This window comes from Montipora foliosa, chromosome 8 (genome assembly GCF_036669935.1).
Source record: "Montipora foliosa isolate CH-2021 chromosome 8, ASM3666993v2, whole genome shotgun sequence".
NCBI lineage: Eukaryota > Metazoa > Cnidaria > Anthozoa > Scleractinia > Acroporidae > Montipora > Montipora foliosa.
The window spans coordinates 8424797-8452296 of record NC_090876.1 but is presented as its reverse complement, the minus strand read 5'-3'; the positions used below and the strand labels follow the sequence as shown (position 1 = coordinate 8452296).

Sequence of the window (27500 nt, the reverse complement as noted above, 5' to 3'; positions counted from 1 at the left end):
GGTTTTGATAATCGCTTAATCATGCGCTTTGAGACTGGCTTTAACGGTGCGTGCTTGTTGAGAAGATCATTTAATTTATTATAAAATTCAGAGAAAGATTTATTCACATCAGTGTTTTTTTGAGACTGCGTGGATCAAGTCAAGTTGGGAAAGGTCGTGTAGAAATTCTGTTTCAGAATAGCTTGAATAATCCCGTGCTAAATTTTTGTGACAATCATGCTTGAAAATAGTTTTATCCGAGTGAAGAAAACAAAATTGTGAGAAGTGATCGGTTAGATCGGAAATTATGTTGCCACTGGTTTTATAATCTTCAAGATTACTTATAAAGATATTGTCAATAAGTGAATAAGAATTATTATACACTCTTGTTGGTTTATCGATTGTTGGCATTAAGTTAAAGCTTTGCAGGGAGAGAATAAAGTTTTGAGCATATTTACAGGAATGAAAACGGAGAAGGTTTAAATTAGTATCACCCATGAAGATAATTTTCTTCCCAGAGGCGCTAAGTTTTTCAATTGTTTCATCAAAATATTCTTGAAAATGTTCTGGTGAATTGTGCTGTCTATAGACTACACCACAAATCATATTTGCTTTTTTTGGCAAATGCAACTCAACCCAGAGAGCCTGATAAGCTTCATTAGAGGTTTTTTCAATAACTGTATATTTGAATCTTTGATCAATGTATATGCCAACACCTCCAGCTGAAAGGGGCGTCGGCACATACTCAAAGTTATAATTAGGTATCATGGGATTAAAATCCAAATCTCCAAGCTCATTTCTTATTCTAGTTTCTGTGATTCCAATTATGTTAAAATGAAAATCAAGTTCTTCTAGTAAATGGGTTTGAAATTTTTCTAAATTACTTTTCAGGCTTCTAATATTGGTATGAAAAAATGAAAGTCCATCGGTTGAATTAGACGAAATCTGGAATTGTCTTTTAAAATGACAGAAACTATGGGGAGAAAAGTATCTACAGCTGATAGCTGTGGTATAGGGATCAAAATCAGACCTTCTATCGGGAAAACTGTTTAGAGTAAATATATCCAATTCATTAAAGCTTGGTAAACGCTCAAGATATTTCTTGGTAGGGAGACTTGTGTTTAAACTATTATTAAACTGACCGTGAGAAGGAATAATATCACATGAATAGTACGGAAGCTCTTGTAAGAGAGCTTTGTTTACCTTAGTTGGTTGTATTGCTACTTGACTTATGTTTCCTTAACTTGATGACTGCTCACGGGACATAAGATTATCTAAATCCCTTGAACTCTTGATTGCGATGGGTCGAGATCCCTCGCTTTTCTTCAGCCATACAATCGAATTTTTGGCCCAGCAAAATGCATAATTACACCTCTCTTTAAATTTCTTTGCATCTGCAAGCAAGCTTTGAAGACGCGGCGTCAAATGGTCGAAGATACCAGCTTGATCCAGAGAGACATCTTCCTGTAGACCGATACTCGTTGGGTTTACATTTCTAATTTCCCTACGACGTGCCATAACTTGCTCGCGAATAAGCCTTCGTGTAAATTTGCAAATTATAGGTTTGGGTCGTCGTTCGGTAGCATGGCGTGGCGTAATCCTGTGGGCTATGTCGATGTCATACGGTTTGACATCTACTCCAATTGCATTGAAGATTTTTGAGCAAAGCTGCGAGGTCTTGAAGGCATTTTCGAGTGGTTCCAACTCGGGGACGCCAACAAGTTTGATATTGTAGGAATAGCTATACTCTTGGACCTGATCAATGGCCATCGAAACTTTTGATACTTCGGTTGATAACTGCTTCAGTGATTTTTCAAGAGTGGATATTTTGTCCAAGGCTCGGTCTCTGAACTCATTAAGATCGTCATATTCTTTGCCTAGGAAGTCCAAGGACTTCAGTGCGTCTGGATCAGATGCGCTTGCAACATGGCCGCCAGCATGATTCCCCTTCAGGTTCTCTTGAACTTTCTTAAGTTCGGCAAAAACTTCTTCCACTTTTTCCTTTAGCTTGTCATTCTCAGCTTTTAGTGACTGCACAGTATCCTTAACCATTTTAAACCTATAAAACTTTGTAGCTATAAAAACATAATCACACTATCCTGGAGCTCTCAAAATTGCATCCGCACGCTGCGCTACACAAGCACAACTTAGATGAATGATGTTCAAGTAATGGAAACCTGTTGAACAGAACATAGCTCATCTCTATTTCCAACAACATTTTTCAACAAATTTCAGTCTGTTGAATGGCTTACTTGAGCACCCAACATTACATGTATATGACACACAGTTCAACATTTGTTGACCAACATTTAAACGTTGGACTGCATGTTGTCACGTCAAGGACGGTGCCTACTAATTTGTTATTGCGCATACGTTCTGTGCATCTCGAGATACTCGGATTTCCTATGGCTGGTGATTATTGATACAGGGATATTTTTGCACGGTTCAAAACTATGCGGAGAAAGCAGAACTTAATAGTAATTGATCTCGGTATCCAAAAAGGAAATTGGGGGCAACCACGCATTTTTCAGAGATAATTATAAGCTTCAATTTGGAAAAGAACGTCATACATTGCTTTGTATTTTAAAGCTCTTTATAAACATTGTTGATTAATTACCCCCAATTTTCTTTTTGGATTTCAATAACACTTGTTAAGATCTGCTTTTGCCGCATATTCAGCAAACCGCACAAAAATACCTTTGAATTAGTAGGCACCGTCCCTAAGAGGAGATCACCTTTGCAATGTGAATGTGTGATCTGTCGACTTAAACTCAATTTAGAAATTGTTGGAGAAAAGTTTGATTTAACGGAGCTGTGTTACCAAAGCATAGTTAATGCATGGAGATGGTTATGAAACTCGACAAGTCTTCTTGTTTCATGTTTTTGCCTTTATTTTTAGCCTTGACGGTGCACAAAACACACCTTTTTTTGAGAAGATAACCAATCAAATCTTTCGATTAAATTACATGCAACTAATTTGCGTCCCGTGCGAAGTGAAAACAAAAGATTGTGCACAGTGTCACAGTTAGTTCAACATCGATTGCGACAACATTGTTCTCACGTTTGAAGGTTTTATGTTTTTTATAACCAGTCCCTTGACTGGGAGTTGAAACCAAATCAAGCCAAACATAAAAATAACTACTTAAAACATTGAAGCAAGGTTTGAATAAAACAGCAAATACAAAAGGAGGCACGGATGGGCAAAATTGGAGAAGATTAAAATGGATTTTGATTGGGATGTTTGAAAATTGTTCAGCCTAACAGTTTTCCAAAGTTTATGTCCGTTGTTTGTAACTTAAGTTCTGTATGCTCGACAGAAATTTTTTTACCACAAAGCTTTGATTTGAGTTGTTTAAAAGAAAAGTACTTTCTGGCGTAACATTGAGTTGCATAGCAAGTAGGGCTGAAAACTACACAAAATGGTTAAACTACATGTACACAAAATAAACTGCACTGCCATGACACGGCACCTTTGAAGAGCTGGTAGGCATTAAAGGGACACTATCGTGCTTAATTTGCCGTTTTTAGGTCAAAAATGGGTAAAAATCCAATTAAATTAGAACTTAAGCTCACACATACAACTATCCTGAACAACTTCTGACAAGATATGAAATATATTTATGGCACAAAGAGCTATTCGTACGGTATTTAATTTTTGGTGTCTTTCTGAAGACAAAACTTGAAAGAACTGCATGTCCTGGCCAGTTTTTTTAGTTTCAATCCATTTCCATCTTCTCCATCCTTGGCCATAAACAACAAAGAATAGCTTCAGTGCACTTCAATGGTCATTGGCAACAAAACTACACCATTATTTTTTGGTTTTCACTGATGCAAGGACGTCTTTTAGTGATTTGAGGTTTGACTAAAATAGTGTGACACTGCTCGATCATTTAAACCAAACATTTAGGATATGTCTCAATCCCATGTTGATTAAAGAGTTTTTGTGTTTGCTTGTGTGCTTACCAACCATACTCCAGTAGCGTTGTTGGAACTCTTTTTTTTTTCATCACGTTTAGAGATGGAGTCTAGTTTGCGATACCTTCGACATGGTTTAAAGGTTTCCTAGGACAAAAGATGAGTTATGAACATGTGTGAATGATAGGTAATAGTAAGAAATCTCATGCTATAAACGCATCATCCAATTCATTGGCTGATGTGTTTGCCCAGATGTCACCACCAATTACCACCACACTACCAACTTGTTGGCCAGAACACGGAAAACAAGTCGGGTGCCCAACATGCCAAAGCACAACATCTGACTCTTGACCCTCCAGAGCAGTTACCTGTGTTTAAGAACTAAAGCAACATAAACAGTGCATTATCTCAAAAGTTTTCCTTTTCACCCCATGTGTCAAAGTATTTCTTAGTAGATGCATATATGAACCTAGAATCGGGCACAATAGGCCTTTTGCAACTAACGATCACATGGTACAAAATCCGCCATGCTGGAGGGCAAGCTCATTATTATTCCCCCACTGGGACATTAAAACAAAGAGACCTGAACCAGTCAAGCTTGACTTGCCTTTGTTTTAATGTCCCAGTGGGGGAATAATAATGAGCTTGCCCTCCAGCATGGCGGATTTTGTACCATGTGATCATTAGTTGCAAAAGGCCTATTGGTCAGTGAATTTGCTGGTTAATCTAGTGGTCCAGTCTTGTTTACTCATTAATTTCATTTCACAACACCTTGACATAAGTTTCAAATGAAGTTTTTCAATGATTTTCACCTGCAATACTCCAGTCAATTTGTTAGCCAATGTGTCAGGACATTTTTAAAAAATAGTCCTTATGCTTAAGTTTGAAGCCATTTGTTTGCCTGATCTCAAACCATAGAACCACAGCCATGTGTATTTACCTGTAGCTCTGAGTTACTTAAAATTAATGTTAAAAATTAACGTTTTGATGGTGGATGAAAATCAAAGCACCTGGAGATAAATGTTCTCAGTCAGATTAAGATGGACTGAAACTCCACCCAAATGTACAAACCTCGTGGCCACAGCCTGAGGGCATTTTTCAGCTTGCTTTTAACTTATACCCAACAACCAAATGCCTCAGTCTTCATTATGATGTACTAGATAAGGTAGGCCAAAACGAGTCTGTGATGAATGGAAAGAGAGGCGCTTTTCATAATATTAATATTATTGTGTGAATAGGAAACTAACAAAACAGTCCTTTCAAAACTCCTACAATTAAAATGTAATACTAATAATAATAATAATAATAATAATAATAATAATAATGATAAAGTCTTCACAGACATGTACCTACCTTTAGAAGTTCCATTCCACTTACACACTTTGGCTTCCTTGTTATCCTATCATTATCATTATCCTAAAGAGATCGAACATTCATTCATGAAGACAATAAAGCTGGAATAATTTTCATATGTCATGTACTTGACAGCAATTAGCTGTTGAAAAAATGAGAACTCCACCTTCAATTCACTGTATGCTTGATGTTTATGTTCAAATGGAAGAAAACGGTTGAAATAATAAGATATAATACATTGTAAATGTAATGTTTATCGCAATGATGTGTATGACAAAGCAAAAGTTCTATTCACCTGGTAAACATTGATACAAGAAAACAGCATACAGTAAAAAATAGACAATGCAAACAGCCCATCAAATACCTTTGGTGTTGAGTGGTGCTTGTTAAACTAAGACACAGAAAACTCTCGAATGTAGTCGCCCATTTCTTCTTTTCTTTCAATTGCTTTCTTGACCAGCCACTAGGAAAAAAAAGGTTTGAAGTAGCACTAACCTTTTCCCCACTAAAACGGCCACTTAGAGATTTTACTCTGTCTAATGACAGGTGATTTTGCTCATCAATAGGAACCCCTTAGAGGCCAAAGGATAAATTAGCAACATTAATAATAAATGTTGATTGATGATGATCTTAGCAATGATGATAACTGCGACAGTGTGCTGTTGATGTGACAACCCTTTCAGGACACAATTTATTGGGTGAATTTCAATTATTATACAATTACACTGGTTCCACGTGTTGTTCTCAACAAATAACTATTGCATTTCCGCCCCAGTTTTAGGATAAAGTCAACATTTAAATTTTAAAACCTGGTCACTTTGCTTATCAAATAAAACAATGCCAGTTTCCACAAAAAGAAAATTATTCAAAGTCCATTAAGTTTTTGTTCAGTTTTTTTTTTCCCGACCCGGTCATCCTCCTCGTAAGTAATGAAAATGTCCCTTAACCCATTCACACCCCACAAAAGCAGCCCCCAAAAACTTAAAGGCCAAAGGATTAGCAACATTATTATTAAACTGAGACAAAGAAAACTCTTGAATGTACCGGTAGTCGCTAATTTCTCCTTTTCTTTCAATTGCTTTCTTGACCAGCCACTAGGATAAAAAAGGTTTGAAGTAGCATGATGACTCATGACGGTGTGCTGTTGATGTGACAACCCTGTCAGGACGCAATTTATTGGGCGGATTTCAATTATTATACAATTACACTGGTTCCATGTGTTGTTCTCAACAAATAACTATTTCTGCCCCAATTTTAGGATTACGTCAACATTTTTTTAAAACCTGATCACTTTAATTGTTTAAGAAAATAACACAATGCAGGTTTCCACAGAAAGAAAATTTGTTTTCCGACCCCATCATCCTTGTAAAACTTAAAATGTCCCTTAACCCTTTCACATGCCCCAAAAGCAGCCCCCAAAGGCGAGTAAAATCGTCTGGCATTGAGACAGAGTGAAATCTATAATTCTCAATCTCAGGAGGGAATTCTTGGGTTTCACATGGTGTCACGGCCACGGTCATTATGGTGTCCCCAAACAAAGAAATGGCTGCATGTTGGTGTCCTGACCCAATCCTCCGGGAATTGAACTCTAGCTGTCATTTATGCAAAAGTTTTCTTTTGTTTTTGGTGAAAAACATGGCTGTTGATCACGTGAGTGAAAACCAAGAATAGGTTAACCCTTTAAAGGGTTTTTGAGTGGACCTAAACTGTTGGTGTTGACATGTCATAAAGAAAAGTAAACTATTTTCACATTAAAGGGGCTTTGAAGTGAAAAATATCTTTTGCTTACTTTAAAGACCTTTCAATATGATGAAGAATGGTGTTTTCTATTTTGGAATACCTTCTTTCGTTCCAGAGATATTCAAGCTTTTTGTTTAAAAAATGACATCACAAAAATTGCCAATGACTGACTAATGAATCACAAAACATGACAATATCTCCGAAAATATTGGATGGGTGTTCATCAAACTTGCCAACAGTACATGTAATCTACATCAAGTAAGACAAAAATGATACCCTCTTGCTGTTGCCATGGCAACCATATTTGCTGCAGTGTCTATTTAACTCAGGATTAATTTTGTCATTTATTGTCGTGATGAGGCATGTCCACTGTCGGTAAGCTTATAAAGAGATGAAAAACATGGACAGCACAAGCATTTCAAGTCTGACCATCTGCTTGTACTTATCTGTTCAAAATCCAAGATATTTGCTTCATTGCAGAAAGGGACTGGAAACAAGGCTGGGTGTCACTTTGTGCCTTATCTAATGTACATTACTGGTGCCAAGTTTGAATATCATTACTCCAATATTTTCAGAGATATCCTCAATTTTGTGGTTCATTACAGTCATTTTGCAATGTTTGTGACATCACCAATTTTTAACAACAACTCGAATATCTCTGGAACGAAAGAAGGAATTCCAAAATAGAAAACACCATTCTTCATCACTTTGAAAGGCTTTCAAAATAAGCAAAGGATATTTTTTACATCAGAGGCACTTAAAAATTCAACCAACAAACAGCAAAGACTCTTCCGTTTGACTTGCTGAAATAGACATGTTCAAACTTTTTTGTAATTCGTATACGAAGAAAAGAGAAGTTAAAATAGTTTTAAAAAGTGACCAATGTCTGGTTTTTTAAAAGAAACATTCCATGAACTAGACTAAACTGATTGGAGATGACAACTTTGAAAAAGAGAACTTGTCACAATGACTTGCAAAATCCCATTGCCTGGACGACTGCAAAAATGGTAAATATGCTACCTCTACATGCAAGATTTCAGTTCTTGCAAAATCCTTCTCGTCAAAATACACGCTCGTGGCAACTTGAACTTTTTCCCTTAGATACCCATAAATAGCCTGTAAATTAAAAAAAATAATTCAGAAATTTTTCATTAAATTATTAATTTTACAAGCCAAAATATTGTAACTTACTCTTACCAGTTGGACTTCTTTTATCATTGAGTAGTTTGTCAAATGTGTATGGGATCTGGTAAGTTCTTTGTCACTCACGTATGCCCGGGATTGACCCAGATGCACTCCCAGTTTTGCCATCCAGCACCTTCATACTCTAAAACGTAAATAATCATAAAGCCCTGAAAATGAGATTCCATGCACTCAGCTTCTACATGTACCATAATTGGCTTTTAAACCCTTTTCTTAATGCAGGGTTTTCAATAACTTTTCAAGCATATGCTTCGGGGCTAATCAAGGTAAGAAGCTATCACTCTTGTCTTTTTAATACAAAAGTTTGAGTGAAAATCTGACAAACAGACAGTGATATACCGCTGATGACCGGCTTTCAAGGAACCCCTGCGTAATGAATAATTATATTTGTTGGGCAATGCTTAAGGAGTAAATACATGTAGTTATCATTATGACTGAAGTTACAAGGCATGACAGGACACACACTTTTCTGCGTGGTACTACTTGTAACATCATTTGTTTTTAATAGTTTTCAGTTCCTCTTGACATGAGTGAGAGATCTGCAAAAACTCAGGGCATTCACAGTGGCGAAATCTGAAGAGTCTCTTCCTGAAGAGCCTCTCTGGGAGATTGGTCAAGTATGGCCCAATCTGTAGCATCAGAACCCCTATCTAGTTGTTATTCTTGACTTATAAAGCATGCACTCACACCACACCAGGCCATTTTTAGATGAGCTTTTTAGTACCTTTCATATCTCATGACAGACCTATCTCACTCCCAAGGGTATAACATTACGTAAGGTTTGTGATTGGCTGGAAAGATCTCTTTTAGCTGAGAAATCAATCTTCAAGTAATCAGCTGATCTGTAAAAATGCTAAAATAAATGTATCAAAGTTGTATTCTTCTGGTTACTGTGGACTTCTGTCCATACTGGGTGAGGACAAACACCTCTCGTAAACATGATGTCTAAAGTAATATCTTACAAGTTTCTTACCATCTCAGCAACTCCAAATATCCCAACAATGTCAAAATTGGAGAGTTTAACCTGTAAGTAAAAGAACAGGATCACTGAGAATAATATCCTCTTGAGATGTACCAAAGAAATACCACTGACTTGTTGGCTCAAGAATAATTGAAAGAGAATCACACAACCCCTTAACCCAAGCCTCACAAAAACAAACGGAAATGATCCTCCTTTTGTAATTTAAATGTGCAACTTCTTGGACTTTTAGCCTTCTAAAATAGAGGTGTTACAGTTGTAAGCTACATGTATGTCACGCGTGACCGGAGTAGTTTTGAAATTTGAACTGAGTATTCAAATCTGCATGCGTGCCAGTTTTGAACTTTGTTCTTGAGATTCTGAATTCCCGTGGATATTTTCCTTGATATATCGAAAATTCCTAGCGATGAACTTTCGTTTTATTATAAAACAAACGGTGGTTGAAAAGTGAAAACTGTTTCAAACATTAATGAATTGTTCAGTTATTGTGTATTTTTTCATAAAGCAACTTTCAGAAAAATCTCCCAGATTCCATTCAAATCTCAGAAGCTCCAAAGATTATTTCAGTCTTGTGGATACTGGTCGTACATGACATTATTAGCTTGACTGTAAACCATACGTCTCGTCTAAAAGAACTTAATAACAGAACGAGTTACAGGATGCACACAGCCAATCCTCTTTCCACTGCGAAGATGACATTATTACATTTTCTTTACTACTTTTTATTTATTATTTTTACAAAGGTAACAAAGTCGCCATTTACATTTGGCTATGCAGGCCCTTAAGTTTTCTTTGTGCTCAGCTGTTGTCCTACAAACTTTGTTTTTGCTCTGACTTTGGTACAGCTGGAATGCAAAAAATCATTGCTGGTACTGAAAGACCTGCTTTGCCCACTATTATGAAGAGGATTCTTGCAATAATTAACAATTATTGGACGAGGTTGAGCAAAACATCGTGATTTGTCAGTGGTGAGCAGATCAATAATTATGGTGACAAACCATATTTTGCGACAACCGAGGTCAATAATTGTTTTATCATTCGATCACCAAGTTTGTTTTTTGTTATTGTTTCCGAAGCCATAAGCGTGCACTGCCTTGCAGAGTCGAGTAATGACACCAATCAATTGGTTTCTTTCTCAGCATAAATATATTTGTAGACTTCAAATTGTACTTACCGGCAGTCAAATGTTCAATAACACAAGGCATCAACAAAGCTGAACAATTTCACAGTTTTCAAAGTGTATCCCGACAAGTGAAGCTTTCACGAGGGTTGTGGTACGATTGGTACCACTAGAAAATGATGTCATTCCAATGGTTCTACTGGTGAACATGCATCTCATTAAGGGGACTTAGATCATTTTTTAATGTGGTGTGGCTGGGTACAGGGTAATTCCGATGGACCATTGGTACCAATGGTACGATTGGTACCACTAGAAGATGATGTCATTCCATTGGTTCTACTGGTGAACATGCATCTCATTAAGGGGACTTAGATCATTTTGTAATGTGGTGTGGCTGGGTACAGGGTAATTCCGATGGACCATTGGTACCAATGGTACGATTGGTACCACTAGAAAATGATGTCATTCCAATGGTTCTACTGGTCAATATGCATTATAGCTCGCTTACTTGGTGTAAAGGCGAACTTGTTTTGCGTGCTTGGCTTATCAGACGAGGTATATTCATAATAACTATAGCGCGCTTTTACTTGGTGTAAAAGCGAACTTCTTTTGTGTGCTTGGCTTATAGAACGAGGAATATTCATAATAAGTATTCCGTCCTTTTACTTGGTGTAAAAGCGAACTTGTTTTGTGTGGTTGGCATATAGAACGAGGTATATTCATAATTATAGCGCGCTATTACTTGGTGTAAAAGCGAACTTGTTTTGTGTGGTTGGTTTATAGAAGGAGGAATATACATAATAACTGTAGCGCACTATTACTTGGTGTAAAGGCGAACTTGTTTTGCGTGCTTGGCTTATAGGACGAGGTATATTCATAATAATTATAGCGCGCTTATACTTGGTGTAAAAGCGAACTTCTTTTGTGTGCTTGGTTTATAGGACGAGGAATATTCTTAATAAGTATTCCTTCCTTTTACTTGGTGTAAAAGCGAACTTGTTTTGCGTGGTTGGCTTATAGAACGAGGTATATTCATAATAATTATAGCGCGCTATTACTTGGTCTAAAAGCGAACTTGTTTTGCCCCAATAGAACCATTGGAAAGACATCATTTGCTATTAGTACCAATCGTACCATTGGTACCAATGGACCATCGGAATTGCCCTGAACCCAGCTAGATCACATGACAAAATAAACTAAGTCCCCTTAGTGAGATGCATATTCCCCCGTAGAACCATTGGAATGACATTATTTTCTATTGGTACCAATCGTACAATTGGTAGCCAGACCACATGAGAAAATAATTTCACCAGTAGAACCATTGGAATGACATCATTTTCTATTGGTACCAATGGACCATCGGAATTGGGAAAATAATCAAAGTCCCCTTAATGAGATGCATATTCACCAACAGAACCATTGGAGAGATCTTGATCATTGACATTCTTTTCTATTGGTACCAATGGACCATCGGAATTGACAAATGGTATCCGTTTGTGTACAATGGACATGACTGGCTTTCATAGTGGTGTAAAGCTCGCCATGCTTTTTTCTGGCTTAATTCAGCATAAAATCTCTTCAGTACATATGCATTCGCCAACTTGTCCTTCATGTCGATGGCACGAGACAGTGACTCTTCATCTACCTTTCTTTGGTTCAATGGACCATCGGAATTGACAAATGGTATCCATTTGTGTACAATGGACATGACTGGCTTTCATAGTGGTGTAAAGCTCGCCATGCTTTTTTCTGGCTTAATTCAGCATAAAATCTCTTCAGTACATATGCATTCGCCAACTTGTCCTTCATGTCGATGGCACGGGACAGTGACTCTTCATCTACCTTTCTTTCCTTGAGACACTCTCGAAAAACGTTGAGGGCAACTTTTGTTCCTTTCTTAGTATTCTCACTGTTCTTTCGATCAACTAAAGATGTCGAATCATTCTCTGACAGCTCAGGGAACCGATCTGCCATTTTCTCACAAGAGCGTGATGACAATTATTATTTTTTATTTTATTTGTTCCTCCAATCTCTAAATAATACATAATTAAGTGGATGTAGGTTTTAAAAAAGAGAAAAATAAATAAATAAACAAATAATACAAATAACAACAACTTAAATTATTTGACATGGTATATTGGAAGGAGAGGAGTGGGCACATCTAGATAAACTAATGTTGTGCCCCTTTAAGTTACAAAGGACTTGAGATTTTTATTAAAACAAAAAAGAAAAAAATGTAAAGTTTCATTAGTATTGAGCAAGGTACCAGCGCAAAAGTGCTTTTCTAAATAATTTTTTAGATGGTTTGTCCCTAATGAAATCCAGGATATTATTCCAAAAGAAACATCCAATAATGCTGGGGCAAAATCTCCTAAGATTAGTTCGAAATGAAGGTATGAAGATTTGATTGGATGATGCACTGCGGGTATTGTAATTATGTAGCTCAGATACCAATGAAACAGGTATTTTAGGAAACATTTCATGGTGAAAATAATCATAAAAGAGCATACATGTATTCAGTTTAACAATATCAGTAAATTTCAAAAGGTGCAAGGATAAGTAATGTGGAGTTATTGGTTCCACAGAAGGGACATCATTTATAACACAAACAGCTTTGTTTAATTTGTAATTTTACAATTTGAGACACTGGAGCATTATAATTATTACCCCATAGTGTACAAGCATTAAGGTAAGGTAAGGTAATACAAACTAACAAGAGTTGCTTTTGATACATGATGCATCAACTTAACCATTATATTAACATTTTTGCTCATTTTGTTACATATGTAATCAATGTGATCATGCCAAGTAAGGTGACAATCAATATACACACCAAGATATTTTACACAAGAGGACTTCTCTAAATAAACGTTTGCTACAGTTAACGGTGGATATAGATTGTAACTTTCCTGTTGACGAGGCATAAAAATAATATACATGTACTTTGTTTTTGTCAAATTTAAGGTCAACTTATTACTACATAACCATTCAAATAGCTGGCAAGTGATTGTTAATTTCACACAATAAACTGTCAAGATCACTTGACATAATATTATTTGATGGTTCACTGTGTCAAAAGCTTTACTTAAGTCCAGGAATAAAGAAACCACATAATGGCCTAAATGATCAAGAGAGGAGGTTATTTCTTCAATAAGATCAATTAGACAGTCAGAAGTTGTGAGGCCTGGTCTGAATCCATTATTGCTTTGGGGAAATCAATTTGTTATTCGTAAAGTAGAACACTAGCTGATTAAAAATACATTTCTCAAATATTTTACTTATGGAAGATAGAACTGAGATAGGTTGATAATTATTACACACGAAACGAGAGCCTTGTTTTAAAATTGGAACAACTTTTGCAAGTTTCATACTATCAGGAAAGATGCCTTGATTGATAGAAAGATTAAGAATAAATGTTAAAGGACGGTATATTTGAAATGCTGCGGTTTGTGATAAAAGTGGATGAATCTTGTCACACCCGAATGACTTGTTTCTATCCAGATTTTCTAGTAATAAAAATATCTCTATTTCAGAGACATGTGAAAATCAAAATTGTTTTTGTTTCTGAGAAAGATAAGAGGTAGGGCTTTTATTAGATTTAGGCAGTTGTGATGCTAATATTATAGAAGGAACATTACAGAAAAAATTGTTAAGGCAATTGGTGATAGATATAAGTTGTTCATATTGTTTATTATCCATTAGTAGTTTTTCTATGTGAGAACTTGGTCGTTTCTTATTTATCAATAAATTAATATTGTCCCACATCTTTTTCGTATTGTCTGATTTGGTTAAAATGTCATGATTATAAGAGTGGTCACGGTATATCTTATTAATGGTAGCAATTTTACGGCGATATAATTTATACTTGTTTAGAAAGACATAATTTCGAGTAATAAGCCATTTCTTATATAGTTTATCTTTAACTTTCATGGAGTTCATTAAACCAGAAGTAATCCACGGCTTGTATGCTTTGTGTTTAATCTTGGCTTTTTTAAGTGGTGCATGTATATTACTAACTTTGTTGAAAATATGGAGGAACCTAGAATAGCTTTCATTTACTTCATTACTGTAGAGTCCCAGTTCTCTCTTCGTAAATCAGATTTGAAATTTTCCTTTTCAAAATCCCGAAAGTCTCTGAATTCAAAATAATCAGGAAATGGACTACATTTTGGGTCGTGCAAAATAGTAAAGACTGGTAGATGGTCCGCGATCTCAACTGCGAGGCTGCCTCTTGAACAAGAAGTTGAAATATTTGTAAAATTTAAGATGTGGTCAATATAGCTTTGTGAATTTTCAGTAATACGTGACGTGTCAGTTGCTTCAAAAATCACTTGCGCATGAAACAATATTATTTGCAGCAAAACACTTATTTGTAGGCAGTTATTTGCAGGTCACATGGCGGGCTCTCGGCCAATGAAAAGGAAGGACAAAATACATCGAATGATAATTATTATTGTCTCACAGAGTTATTTACAAATTTTAAGGTTATGATGCAGGACTGTAGTTTACTGGCCTAACAAAGAATCTTACAAAATCAGACCATTTGCATTTGTGAAAGCAAATTAAGGCAACAGATTACGTCTGAGATATTGTTTATGCTGAGTTTTTGTGCAGTCAGGAAATAGGAACTTCCACTCAGCAGATTTGGCACATGAAATGTGACATTAAAATGTGTTGCATAAATGCTTCATTATTTTAACAGCTACATTGCTGAGTGATGGTTAAATATAGGAAATTCCAATATAGCCAGCCAGATTCTAGCTGAAGACCACTTTAATGCCTGGAGTTAAGAGCATTTCTCACCTTCCACAAGTCAGCTCTGGAAAACGTGTCCTTCTAATGGAGTCCTTGTAGCCTGGCCTGCAATTTTGAATACCAAACCAACCAATGATTTAGTTCACACCTATGAGCTTGTAATGGTAACCATGTCTAGAATTAAGCAGCAAATACCTGCCAGACAGTCAAAATCAAAGTTGATTGACAGGCAGTCCAAGAGCTAATAGTCTTACTCTGACCAAGAGGCATTAAAGTTGGACCAGCTTCAAAACAAAAACACTTACATGTACGACAGTAAAACACTATGTAACAGGATGTGCAGACAGACGCAAACACAATTTTGGCAATAGAACAATGAGATGTTCCTATGTGCTGAACTTTAATAGCACACATGTGAACAAAACTAAATCCAAGAAAGTAATAATAATTATTACTAATCACGATAAAATGATCCTTGATGATTTTGCAGTCATTTAGTGACCAACTCATTGAGAAAATTGAAGCAAGAAGGCCCGTTTCATCATCATCATTAAACTTGAATTTATTGGTGAGTAGGCCCTTGGCATGAACTTGTCACATGACCTTGTCAATTATAAAAAATGGTTGTGGTACAAAACACATGCCAAAAATGGAAGGAACATAATTGAGGTCATTGACGTTAAAGTGCGTGATTTTAGAGTAGTTTGAAACTTTGAAAATTGTAAAAGAATTGAGTGCTGGAGGCAAAGTTTCCCATCCAGCAGCTGTTTTCCAAATAAATCTCAGTTAATTAAGTTTTTAAGCATTAAAATCACTGTAAAATCTCTCATCTAGATGTCAGTGACCTCAAAATTGACATTCTCACTAATTTCATCACCCTCTTTCCATTTCTGGCATCTATTTTGTACCAGGACCATTGTTTTTTTTAAGATACAGGCCCTGTCCACACGACTATCCGGACATTACTGAATCCACAATTGTTTTCTTTCCATATACGTATTGTGTCCATACATATCTGGCAAATTCGCTGGCAAATCTGGCACTTTTTGAATACACTCTCCAGGGCCCGGTTGTTCAAAAGAAGATTAACTTGATCCAGGATTAGCGTAGACTTTTGTTCCCTGTTTTCAACTTTTTCGTGAAAGTTCCTTAATTTTGCTTATTTTTGTTTTTCAAGATCGACTTCTTCTAATGCAAAGTTCTGCCGAATATCAGTGTTCAATAGCATTTGGGAGTAGAGAAATAAACTGCTTGGTTAATTTTTAATCTGGGATTAGCGTTAATAGGCTTATGAACAACCAGGCCCAGAATGGAATCCACTATGAATCCAGAAGCGTGTGCACGCTAAATCCTGAATTTTTTTTATCCAGATCATGTAACAAGATCGAGCCCAGTTCCTTTCTCAAGCTTCACGGCACATGCTCTGTTACCTCTGTCTCCTTGAGGAGTCCTGAGTACTAGATTGAATCCGGATACATTTCGGATAGGCGTGGACAGGCAAAGTTGATTTGAATTTGCTATGTGTGGATGGGAATATTTTTTAATCCGGAGAATAAAAGTTGCAGATTCAAAAATATCAGGATAAGTGTGGACAGGGTTCACACAAGGTTACCATTCTCACGCGACACGATCATGCAAAGGGTCTAATTTACCACTTCAACGTATGGAATGATAAACGAGTTTTAAACTAAAACTTGCCACTCTCCCATTGCCACTGCCCAAATCCACCATCGTCGATCCTTGCCTTTTAGAGGTTTTTGCCGGTTTTGTGACATTAGCAACTTGTCTCTCTGTCGCTGGCACATAAGGAAGGCAAATTTTTCTAAGAGCTTGCGTGACAAACGGTACATCGACAGGAACAATTCCAAGTGCTGTGGCTCCTGTGATTCCAACAACTACTTTGCCAAATTTGCATGATTTCTTGGGGATCTTGTTGTCTTCTTGGAGCTCCATACCAAGATGGCTTTCGGAGTCCATTCCTCCAAAGAACACAGGACTGTTCGATTTTATACACAATTAAGGTCTAATAAACATAGCCACAACGTAACATGAAGAGGATTCCAAAGTATCGAAAAGAATCACGAAAAAGGAACATTTTTGCTCTTTTGTGGAAAGTTCCCATTCCATTTAAGCCGCGATAAGCTATCTCAAGAGTGAAGTCCTCCAATTTCGCTTGTTGATTCTTCCGTAAATCAACTGCAATGGTGGGTCTGTGCCTTCTTCTAACTCGTGTACGGGTGGGGAAGGGAGGGGAAAGGGATTTGTATTCGCGAATGATTTTCGCGTGAAGAACATAAAGTCATAAAAATCCGGGCTAGATTGCAGAATCCGGCCGAAAACAAAACCGAAGATTAAAAAAACCCACGAAATTCCTGCGTTTTCCGCTGTAAAGTCACAACTTTGCCTAACGTGGGTGGGGTAATAGTGTTACATCACAGCCTCGCTTGCATGATAAGAAGTATTGTTGAGGGAGGAGGTGAACCGGTGAAAACCAGAGCTGGTGTTGTTGAAAGTTGACTGCGGGTCTTTCACGTTCCTTTGCGTTATTGGGCTGTATTCAAGTTAACCATCGGGTGAAAATAGCAAAAGCAATAAATTACTAAAGGTGGAGTTTCTTTCCGGTTTTTAGGATTTTTAACTGAACAATTTTCACGGGAGTTGGACTCAAACTCAGGGCAGTGATCACCAAGAATGGGGAACGTTGCGTGACAGGACAAAGTCAATTCATGCAAACACACAAAACTTCATCTCAAAAGTTTAATTCAACCGGAACTACTTTTACAATGTTACAAACTATTACTTACAAACAATTTCAAGCATACATTATGAAAAATCTTCCGTTACATATTGATAATAGAGTTTTACAATGCAATTAAAAAGTCAAAGTTAAAATATTATTTACAAACTGTTGAAATATTTTGTTGTCTACCCCGAAGGACATTTTCTTTTTTTTTTTTTCTTTTTTGGATCTACTTTTTTTACTACCTCTAACACTACCTTGTGCTGTGGTTACTAGTATGAAAATTTTTTATCAAGCGAAAACTGTCAAAAATTAGGATCCAAATTTCACCTCAACTTTTCTGATTGGTTCATTTGATTAATGAGTTGGACCTCTTAGAAAACAAGACATTTTCTAGGTCTTTTTGTGATTGGTTAATTGAACAACAAACTTCTTTTTGATTGGTTCATTTGGATCCGTAGATGACATCAGCAAACTAGTTGAATATCATCTCAGCATTTTTTTGTTTTCCACCAAAACCAATATTTACAAGAAAAATATGCTCAATGGCGCCTTTGAAACACGATCCTGTGCTATCAGTTTACAATGGACTTACAAATAGTACAACTAAAAGAATGGAACTAAAGAAATTATCAGTACAAATTCAAGTAACTTAAGCATTGAATAATCAAAAGTTCATTGGGAAGAAGTGCAAGGAGCTGAGCTTTGAAATGTTTTACACAGAGACCAAGGACACTTCAAAAAAAGTTGTTTGGTTTACGAAATAGTTGGACATTTTGTCTTTGTGAAGCTATTTTTGGTAAGCTGGATTTTAAATGAAATTGCTTGTATGTCACAGTGTAATAAACTAAATTTACTGTCAAATTTCTTTGACTTTGTTGCTCTTGTATTGTTCATTCATCTGTTATGTTTGAACCTATAATAATTTTGTTATTTAAAAAAAGCTTTCACGAATCCATGGTCCCTTTATATTCAAAGGGTTGAAATATTTTAACCTTCAGTTTTTCTCGTACTGTTTTAGTTACCGTCCTAACTTCAAACTTTCAATTGAAACGACTGCGTGTTTTTAGGGTTTAAGTTTATTCAAACAAAAACTTCGCAATTAATATGCTTCACTGATTTACGGAAGGCGGCTTTATTAGTTATATTGTTATGTTCGAGGTCTAAGGTGTTTAGTTTGCAATTACTGTGCTTTAGCGCTGCTGATAAATGCTCGGCTGCTTTATCAGTTAACTGGTTACCCCCGAGGTCTAAGCTGTTTAGTTTGCAATTACTGTGCTTTAGTGCTGCTGATAAATGCTCGGCTGCTTTATCAGTTAACTTGTTATAACTGAGGCTTAAGCTGTTTAGTTTGCAATTACTGTGCTTTAGCGCTGCTGATAAATGCTTGGCTGCTTTATCAGTTAACTTGTTACGTATGAGGCTTAAGCTGTTTAGTTTGCAATTACTGTGCTTTAGTGCTGCTGATAAATGCTCGGCTGCTTTATCAGTTAACTTGTTATGTATGAGGTTTAACCTGTTTAGTTTGCAATTACTGTGCATTAGTGCTGCTGATAAATGCTCGGCTCCTTCATCAGTTAACTTGTTAAGCATGAGGTTTAAGCTGTTTAGTTTGCAATTACTGTGCCTTAGTGCTGCTGATAAATGCTCGGCTGCTTTATCAGTTAACTCGTTCTCTGCGAGGTTTAAGCTGTTTAGTTTGCAATTACTGTGCTTTAGTGCTGCTGATAAATGCTCGGCTGCTTCATCAGTTAACTCGTTACTCATGAGGTTTAAGATGTTTAGTTTGCAATTACTGTCCTGTAGCGCTGCTGATAAATGCTCGGCTGCTTCATCAGTTAACTTGTTACTCATGAGGTTTAAGCTGTTTAGTTTGCATCCAGCATTGACAAGAAACTTTTGCACTTCTTTTGCACCCAATGAACCAAGATCATTCACCGGCAAATTCATACTCAAAACTCCCGAAGCATTTTCTAAGAAATGCGAGACAGCAGCAAAGTCAACAGGCCCGAGTGAACAGTATCTAAAATCTACGGCGTTAAAGCCAATTTGCTCAATTTTGTTTTGTAACACTGCCTGCTGTTTTTCATCATCAATCTCGTACAAACACTTACATAAGTTCAGTGCTAGCTCTTTGTCTTCATCAACTGGCCAACAGGTCAGTGTTTTTGTTTCTCCTCGTAAGTCCAAATTATCTATCAGCTCCCGTTCGGATTTCTTCTCGGTAGACATAGGAAGCAGTTTGATAAAAATGTCGCTGTTTGAGCTCTTTGTTTCTGGATCAGATCCGAGTAATCCAGCCACAAACTGCAGCACCATTTGCCATGCACCATCGTTAATGTGTTCTGACACAAAGTTTTCGAGTTCTCTTTTATTCAAGGACTCTGCCAAATGCTTTGCAGCGAAGAATTCTTGCAGTGTCAAATGTGTAAAGCAATATTGGGCTTTCGGCGGCTCATTAAAACGGGATTTGGTGTCTGGCAATCTGTGAAGAAGTCCACAATCTTCCAAACCACTGACTTCGCCTGACTCAAAGAGCAATCTTCCTTGTTTTACTCCCTCAAAAGCAATTTCTCCCAGTCTCTTGAAAATTTCTTTGTGATCATTTGGGAGCTTGTTAAACGGCAAGTACATGTAATCTTTGAGATTACGTTGAGCGTTGCTTTGCCGATTGTGTTTAAAAAAGAAAATCTTTACAACCATCGCGTAAATATCAGTCATTCTTGTCGGGAGGCTGTGTGCTGTATCAGTGAGACTGATAATTTCCAGAAGACAAGAACAAATGAGAAAACAGTTCACTGGGATGTAGCACAATGAAAACAGGTTCATGTTCGACTTAATGTGTCCCCAAATTTTGTCCTTTTCGGTACGAACTCCTTGTGTAAACTTTTCGACGTAGTCTTCAATCTTTTCCGACGTAAATCCGAGGATTTCCACTGTTCTATCAAAGTTCACATCTGCAATACAGGGCGCTGCCGTTGGTCTTGTTGTTGTGATTATGTTTAGACCACGAAGAAGTTGTCCTCTGGCTAGCTTGTTAAATAAAGCGGAAACGGGCATCTTCTCCTCCAAGCCATTGTCGTAACATGTGTGGTCTTTTCCAGCGATATCCTCTTTCGCAGAATATTCATCGACTCCGTCAAAAATAAAAAGCACTTGGCTTGGGCTTTTAATTACAAACTCCCATACAGCTTTATTTAAGTGCTTAACTGTTTCTGCGTTAGCTAACATTTCGTGGAGACTAAGGACTAGATTGCTTGCAAAGCGCCTGAATTTCATGAGGAACACAACAACAACGTTTGTTTTGTCATCCTGATTTCCATTGAACTCTCCACCAGATGCCCACATTCGAGCAATTATTGTGCTGAGCAATGTCTTTCCTACGCCAGGACGTCCAACGACAAGGACGTTCTTGTGTTTTTTGTCAATAACATCCTCTGGCTTGGCATAGAAACAGTTCTTGGAATCGGGCGGGTATTCTTTAAGTTGTTTGCTTCTGTCTTTAGCAAAGACATGGTCAGCTCTGCCTTCATGCATTGCCACATTGACATAGATTTGATCAATGTTAAGATGATTGGGTGTCAGGCCTTCGCCTGGGTTACGTCCAAAGGGTAGTTTAAGATCAGTCAGTTCCTCTGTGATATTTAAGAAATCCTCCTTCATTTTTTTAATGGCTTCTGTCAGTTTAAGTTCCTCTCGTGGGAGTTCTGAGTGTTCCAAAAGCATTTCTTGTTCCGCCTCGCCCGTATTAACTGCTGAAGGAACATTTTGGATATTGACGACTTCCGGTATTTCTCCTGGAGGTGTTTCCTGTTGTTGATCCGAGTTCGATCTCAAATGATCAGCATAAAACTGTCGATTGTCCATAAAAGTTCTTCCTTTCTTAGCTCGTGATAAGATCCAGAGAATCTCCACGAAAGCAAAAAATGCAACAATGCCGTTAACCACTGCCACAGCATTGGTCCAGAAATTCTTTTTCCCTGCTCTGCGATTGTTGCATTCGTAAACTGTTGATTGTGTTTGGTTCGTAGATAGCTTTCCTGAATCATTGCCTCTCTCAAGAGGACAGGTAAAATCTGCGGGAAAGTGCCCGGGATAGAGTAAGTCGGTCTTTAGGAAGACAATGAAAATGATCCCCAGAGCAAATTTTGCGGCAAGTTGAGATAAATATGCGAAGAAAAGGCAACGCCTTCGAATTCGTCTTCGATTGCTCAACCTCCGTTCCGCATCTCTGAGTGCGCCCTTGAGTCTATTAACTGTGGACTTGATGCACAGGGAGTAAACAAGGGACACCAAAGAAATCGAGAGGAAATTAACAATGACGAAGGCGTAGAGAGGAATGCCGAGTTTGTAGAATTTCTTTTGGTACTGGTCGAAGCACTTTCCTTGGATAAAATCCTTCTCGCTGGTGGTTTTCACATCGCAGCTGACGTCGAATCTTGATTCGTTGATCTCCATGTCTAAAAATATCCCACTAACTATCCCATCAAGTAAAATCCAAAAGAAATTTGCTACATAACTGAGTATGCTAACAGTTTCGGGAATAAGCAAGTCTTTGAGATCCATTTTGGTTTCGTGTTTGATCGTTGTCGATTGATTCTGGGCTGGGTGTGGCGGAAGCAGTGGAGTTGGCGTCTTTATAACGCCAAGATTGACAGCAAATTGAACGTTTTAATTAATCTGTCTAAATAAGGCATGGCTTGAACACGCAATCCGATATTCATTGACCCGCACTAACCTGACTCTGCGAGCTAAAAACAAAACCAGTTGCCAAGGCTTCAATAATGAAAGATCTCATCTCATCAGAGTGACAAAATCAGTAGTGAGTCATTTTTTGAAAGTTTAAGGAACTAATGAAATATATTTGACAAAATGTACTGGGTTCACTGATTTCCAACTCTGAAAATATCCCAGTCGCTGCCAAACCAAGAAAAATCCAAACTAAAACTAGCACATAACTTATCTTATTAAAAGTTTTGGGAGTCAACGCTTCCCTTAAAAAGTCCATTTCAGTCTTGTTTGATCGTTGTCGAGTTTGCTTCTGATCTGGGTGTGGTGAAAGTAGTGTAGTCGTTATGAGGCCGAGATTGACAGCAATAATCATTCTAAATAAGGGCATTGCTTGGCACTCAATCCCTTCATTAAACATGTCCAATGACCCGCACTAACCTCACTCTGCGAGCTAAAAACAAAACTAGACGCGAAGGCGCCAGTCATGAAAGATCTAATCAGTGTGACAAAAAAAGTAGTGCGACATTTTGAAAGTTAAAATAACTAATAAAATAGTTTTTTTTTAAAGTACTGTATGTTTTAACAAAATGCACCCCTGCCCCCTTCGGTCCGACTAATATTTGTATTGATATAAGTTGTATCAACAAATCACCAAAAGATCAAATTCTTTGCAAACGCTAGATAGAAAAAACATCAATTTTTCGTTCTGGTTAAAGGGGGCGTATTTATCGACTATTTGAGTAAAAGGGATATGCCTTAGACGCTTGTGGACTCCACTTGCGATATCTTTGTTTGTCGTGATCTTCAGTTCTAATGATCTCCTTACTGTCTTTTACCCTCAGGACGAATTAATACCAAATACCATCATTGACCTGTAGTAGTAAGCTTCGCCTGCTGAAAGCAAATTTAAACTAGTCACTAAGGCATCAATTAAACATCGCCGACCTATTCTTAAGTTAATGAAGAAGTCTTTTTGTTCCAAAAACCGAATTGTCAATCATCGACTGAATGCCATTGACATTTGTACACTAGACTGTTAAATAGAGCAAGCTCCAGATCACTGCCGGAATTTCATCTTGTTTTCATGAAGTTGGTTATTGCTTTTGTTCGATTGAATTGATATTTCAGGCAAATTACGTGTATTATTCCACGGATCATGATACTTCACACCCACGAAGTGCATGCAAGCCTCTTACAGGATATGTATATTTTACTGTTCTTGTCAGTTACCGTATTTATTTTTATCATAAAGTTGAGAGGTTTATTGTCACAGTATTCTCTGGCCTCAGGCAGAACGCTATTATCACGCGATCAGCAAATTAAAAATCATAAATAAATATATCGATCTGAGATAGCTTCATTACGATTTTTGGAAGAAATATTTGGTTCTCATATCGTGGTTTTTTTTTAATTTAAAACTTGAGAGGAGAAAAAATCGTTGCTTCATATTTAAGGACGGCCGCCCACTAATTCAAAGGCATTTTTGCGCCCTTCAAATCAGATCTTAACACAGTTAAACAAGATTAGTGTTACTGAAATGCAAAAAGAAAATTGAGGGTAACCACGCATTTTTCAGAGATAATTAATCAAAGATATAAGGCAAAGCAATGTATGGTGTTCTTTTCCTTACCTCTGAAAAATGCGTGGTTACTCCCAATTTTCTTTTTGGACGCCAAGCCGCGCAAAAATTAGCCTGCGTAGCATGGCGGTTTTTGTCGAGCCGGGCGCACGAGCGGCGAAGCCGCGAAATTCGCGCGCGAAGCGCGCGAGAACGAGCGGCGAAGCCGCGAGAAAAATAAAAACCGCCTGCCCGGATTCGAGGGGTTTTTGACTGCCGCCCCCTTCACATCATTTTTTGACACCCGGGGTGACAACTTGTCTGGCTTCAATTTCCCCAGCCAATCATAGGCTTGATAGTAATATGAAACTTCGCGAGAAAAGTGTGGCACGTTTGGCAAGAAATCAAAACAAATCCTCATGCTCTTTCGTCTTTTTCGATGGCTACGAAGGGCGATACGCCGAAAAAGCCTGGCAATGTTCAACGGGCTATTTCAAACGTCAATGATAATTGTAGATTGTGTTGTTGTCCGCTAAAGATTAAATACGGAGAATTAAAAAAAAAATTCGTATATTTCAACGCAAAACCTTTTCAAGGTCTCGAAGCGCGAAGGATGCATACAAGGTCTGACTTTGGCAGAACTCTGTTCACATATTGGACTGGAAATTGAAAAATCCGACACGTTCTCTGATCGAGTATGTACGAAAATATGGTACGAAAATACGGAACGCATTTGATTTCCATACCTTCATCGGTGCTTGAACTTTCAAGTAAGTCTTCCAAGTAATACCTTCATCGCCTCAAACTTGAAAAGAGAGAAGGATAACTCGGCTGTGATGGAAGTTGATGACCATTCTGGTAGATTCAAGCGGCTTTTGCCAACAACTATTTCATCGCCAGATAGAAGTCCTCAAGCCAGATAAGGGGAAAAAAGCGACTGGACAAAAATCATCAGCGAAAATATCCTTAAGTTTTAAAGATGTTTCGAGCTCTGTGGTTAACACTGACAGCGATCACAACGAACTCTCTACTTTGAACACAGCGGATGACTCACCTCAGGAAGCTGGTGAACTTTTTCTCTCATATCTAAACGTGGAAGACTTACTTGAAAGTTCAAGCACCGAAGCTAAAGTGGTAATTGTTAACACGGGTGGTCGCGTTGAAACGTTCAGCTCGTTTCATGATAAGACGAAATCGATAATAGTAAATCTGTGCAGAAAAAAATGGAAAACGGTAGCGAATTTGACATTCTGTGTGTGATTCGTCGACCACAATCGTCGACACGGCTCGATGTAGAGCACTGTCTTCTTTTAAAGCGGCAAGGAATGCCTTTCCTAACACCGTCTCAGCGGAGCGATAGAGAAATTGAGGTGGACTCTCTCGAACCGCATTCAGTGCTTCCGTCGTAAGTTCCATTGCCGTGCAGTTCAGCGACAACATTTCGGAAATCTGGTCGTCTATAATACTTTTCAACGGGGCAATGACAATCACACACGTTTTCGATGAAGAGATTTCTTCTTTGGCAAGAGCGAAGGCAGTATATATCATGCTCTTGCCAAAACCTGTTTGCAAAATTGCCATGACGTCTCTCCCATGAAGAAGATTGTTAAGGGCCGTTTCCTGCTCTGGCTTCAACAAAACTGCACTATTTCCCGACGAATATTCAAGAGCGACAACGCTCTAGTTAATGCTTCTGCGATATTTTGATTTTGTTTTGACGAGAAGATTTGTTCAGTCTCTCGAAACTCTCCCAAGGGAAATTACCAAAACATTTGATTGACGTTTCAGTGCTCTCAGCCAATCCGAAATTCGCGTGCACTGGTGAACGCATAATTCAAAAAACCCCATGAATTTGGGCAGGCGGGAATTCAACTAGACTCTTCACCAATCCTTTCACGGCTTCGCAACCAAATCAGAAGCACTCGCGCACGAAAATCCCGCCAGCTACGCAGGCTACGCAAAAATATCCCTGTAAGTTAGTAATTAAGCACCACCCATAGGAAATCCGAGTATCTTCACTTTATTTCATATTTAGACACGCTTGTCCACGTCAACTATTATTTATATAGAAAAGCTGATTCCCACATGGGGCGAGTTGTTACAATAAAAGGATCAAATTCTATAAAACTATTTACAATTAGTTAAAATTTCGCCAGTCAATAATTCCATTTACTCATGTGGATTTTGACATTCTCTAACACAAGAGGCGAACAAAAATAATGCTTAAAGATCACAGCCCGGGGCGGGGGGTTACTCGATATATCCCTGGGTGGGGAGGTGCGGCGCGGCCCCCTCATACCCTGACCCTGTTTAAAACAAATATCGCTGATTTTCCTACCCTATTTACGACAGAATTCCGATTTTTGATACCCTGTTTAAGACATTTAACCCAGTTTAAGACAAAAATTGATAAATCGATACCCTGATTAAGACGAAAAATTATAAATTCGATACCCTGTTCAAGACAAAAATCCCGAAAAACATACCCTGGATGGCCGCACGTCCCCATTAAGCCCTTATAAGGCAGTACCCCCCACCCGGGGATCACAGATAATAATAATAATAATAATAATAATAATAATAATAATAATAATAATAATAATAATAATAATACAACTTTATTTCACTACGCTAGCCACACACAACAAAAGCTGGTTTCCAGGTGGGGCGTAGGTAAACACGTTACAATAAAGTATATATATATATATATATTTAAAATAGAAGTATATTACATAGAATCAGTGCGATCCAATAGAAAGCATGAAGGGCGAGGACGCAAGTTTGCGTTTGAAATCAGAAAGCGATTTTGCGGTCTTTGCCTCATAGGGAAGATTATTCCAGAGCATTGCACCACTATACTTAAAGCTGCGCTTCAAAAAATTTGTGTATGGCCTTGGAAGTGCTAGATCAGTCTCGATATTCCTAAGATTGTAATTTATGTTAGTATCATTTAGCTTTACGTACACAAAGGAGTTACTCAGTTGGGGGGCAGATAGATCATTGAGGATTTTATACATAAGGGTAGCCTTTGTATGGAAGCGCCTGGTTTCAAGGGATTTCCATTTCAGGTTATTCAACACATCTGTGGACCTAACATCACATGAAGAGCCTGTAATAACCCTTCCCGCACGATTTTGAATTTTTTGTAATTTATATCTTTTAGTTGCTTTACCACATGTATCCCACAGGGGTGAGCAGTAATCAAATAAGGTTGAATGAGTGATTATCTACTCGTATTTCTGCGATTCTTTTCTTTGATACACACCAGTCCACCAAACGAGCGCAACGAAAACTCTTTACTGCTCGCAAAACAAAAAAATATTTCATTATTCTTGCCAATCAGGTCAACCGATAATGTATTGTTTTTACCGGATCAGAACAATCGAGAACTCATTCACGACATCCGTCACTGAACCGTAGTAGTTGA

The 27500-nt window shown here is 37.7% G+C and overlaps 1 protein-coding gene and 1 pseudogene across 1 annotated transcript in view; both read right to left on the bottom strand.

The window, feature by feature from the left end:
* LOC138012963 (coiled-coil domain-containing protein 93-like) overlaps positions 1-27500 on the bottom strand; it is a 298808-nt gene that overhangs the window by 63149 nt on the left and 208159 nt on the right. The gene's annotated exons all lie outside the window — the stretch shown is intronic.
* On the bottom strand, positions 8216-17043 carry LOC137967393 (ATP synthase subunit C lysine N-methyltransferase-like; annotated as a pseudogene).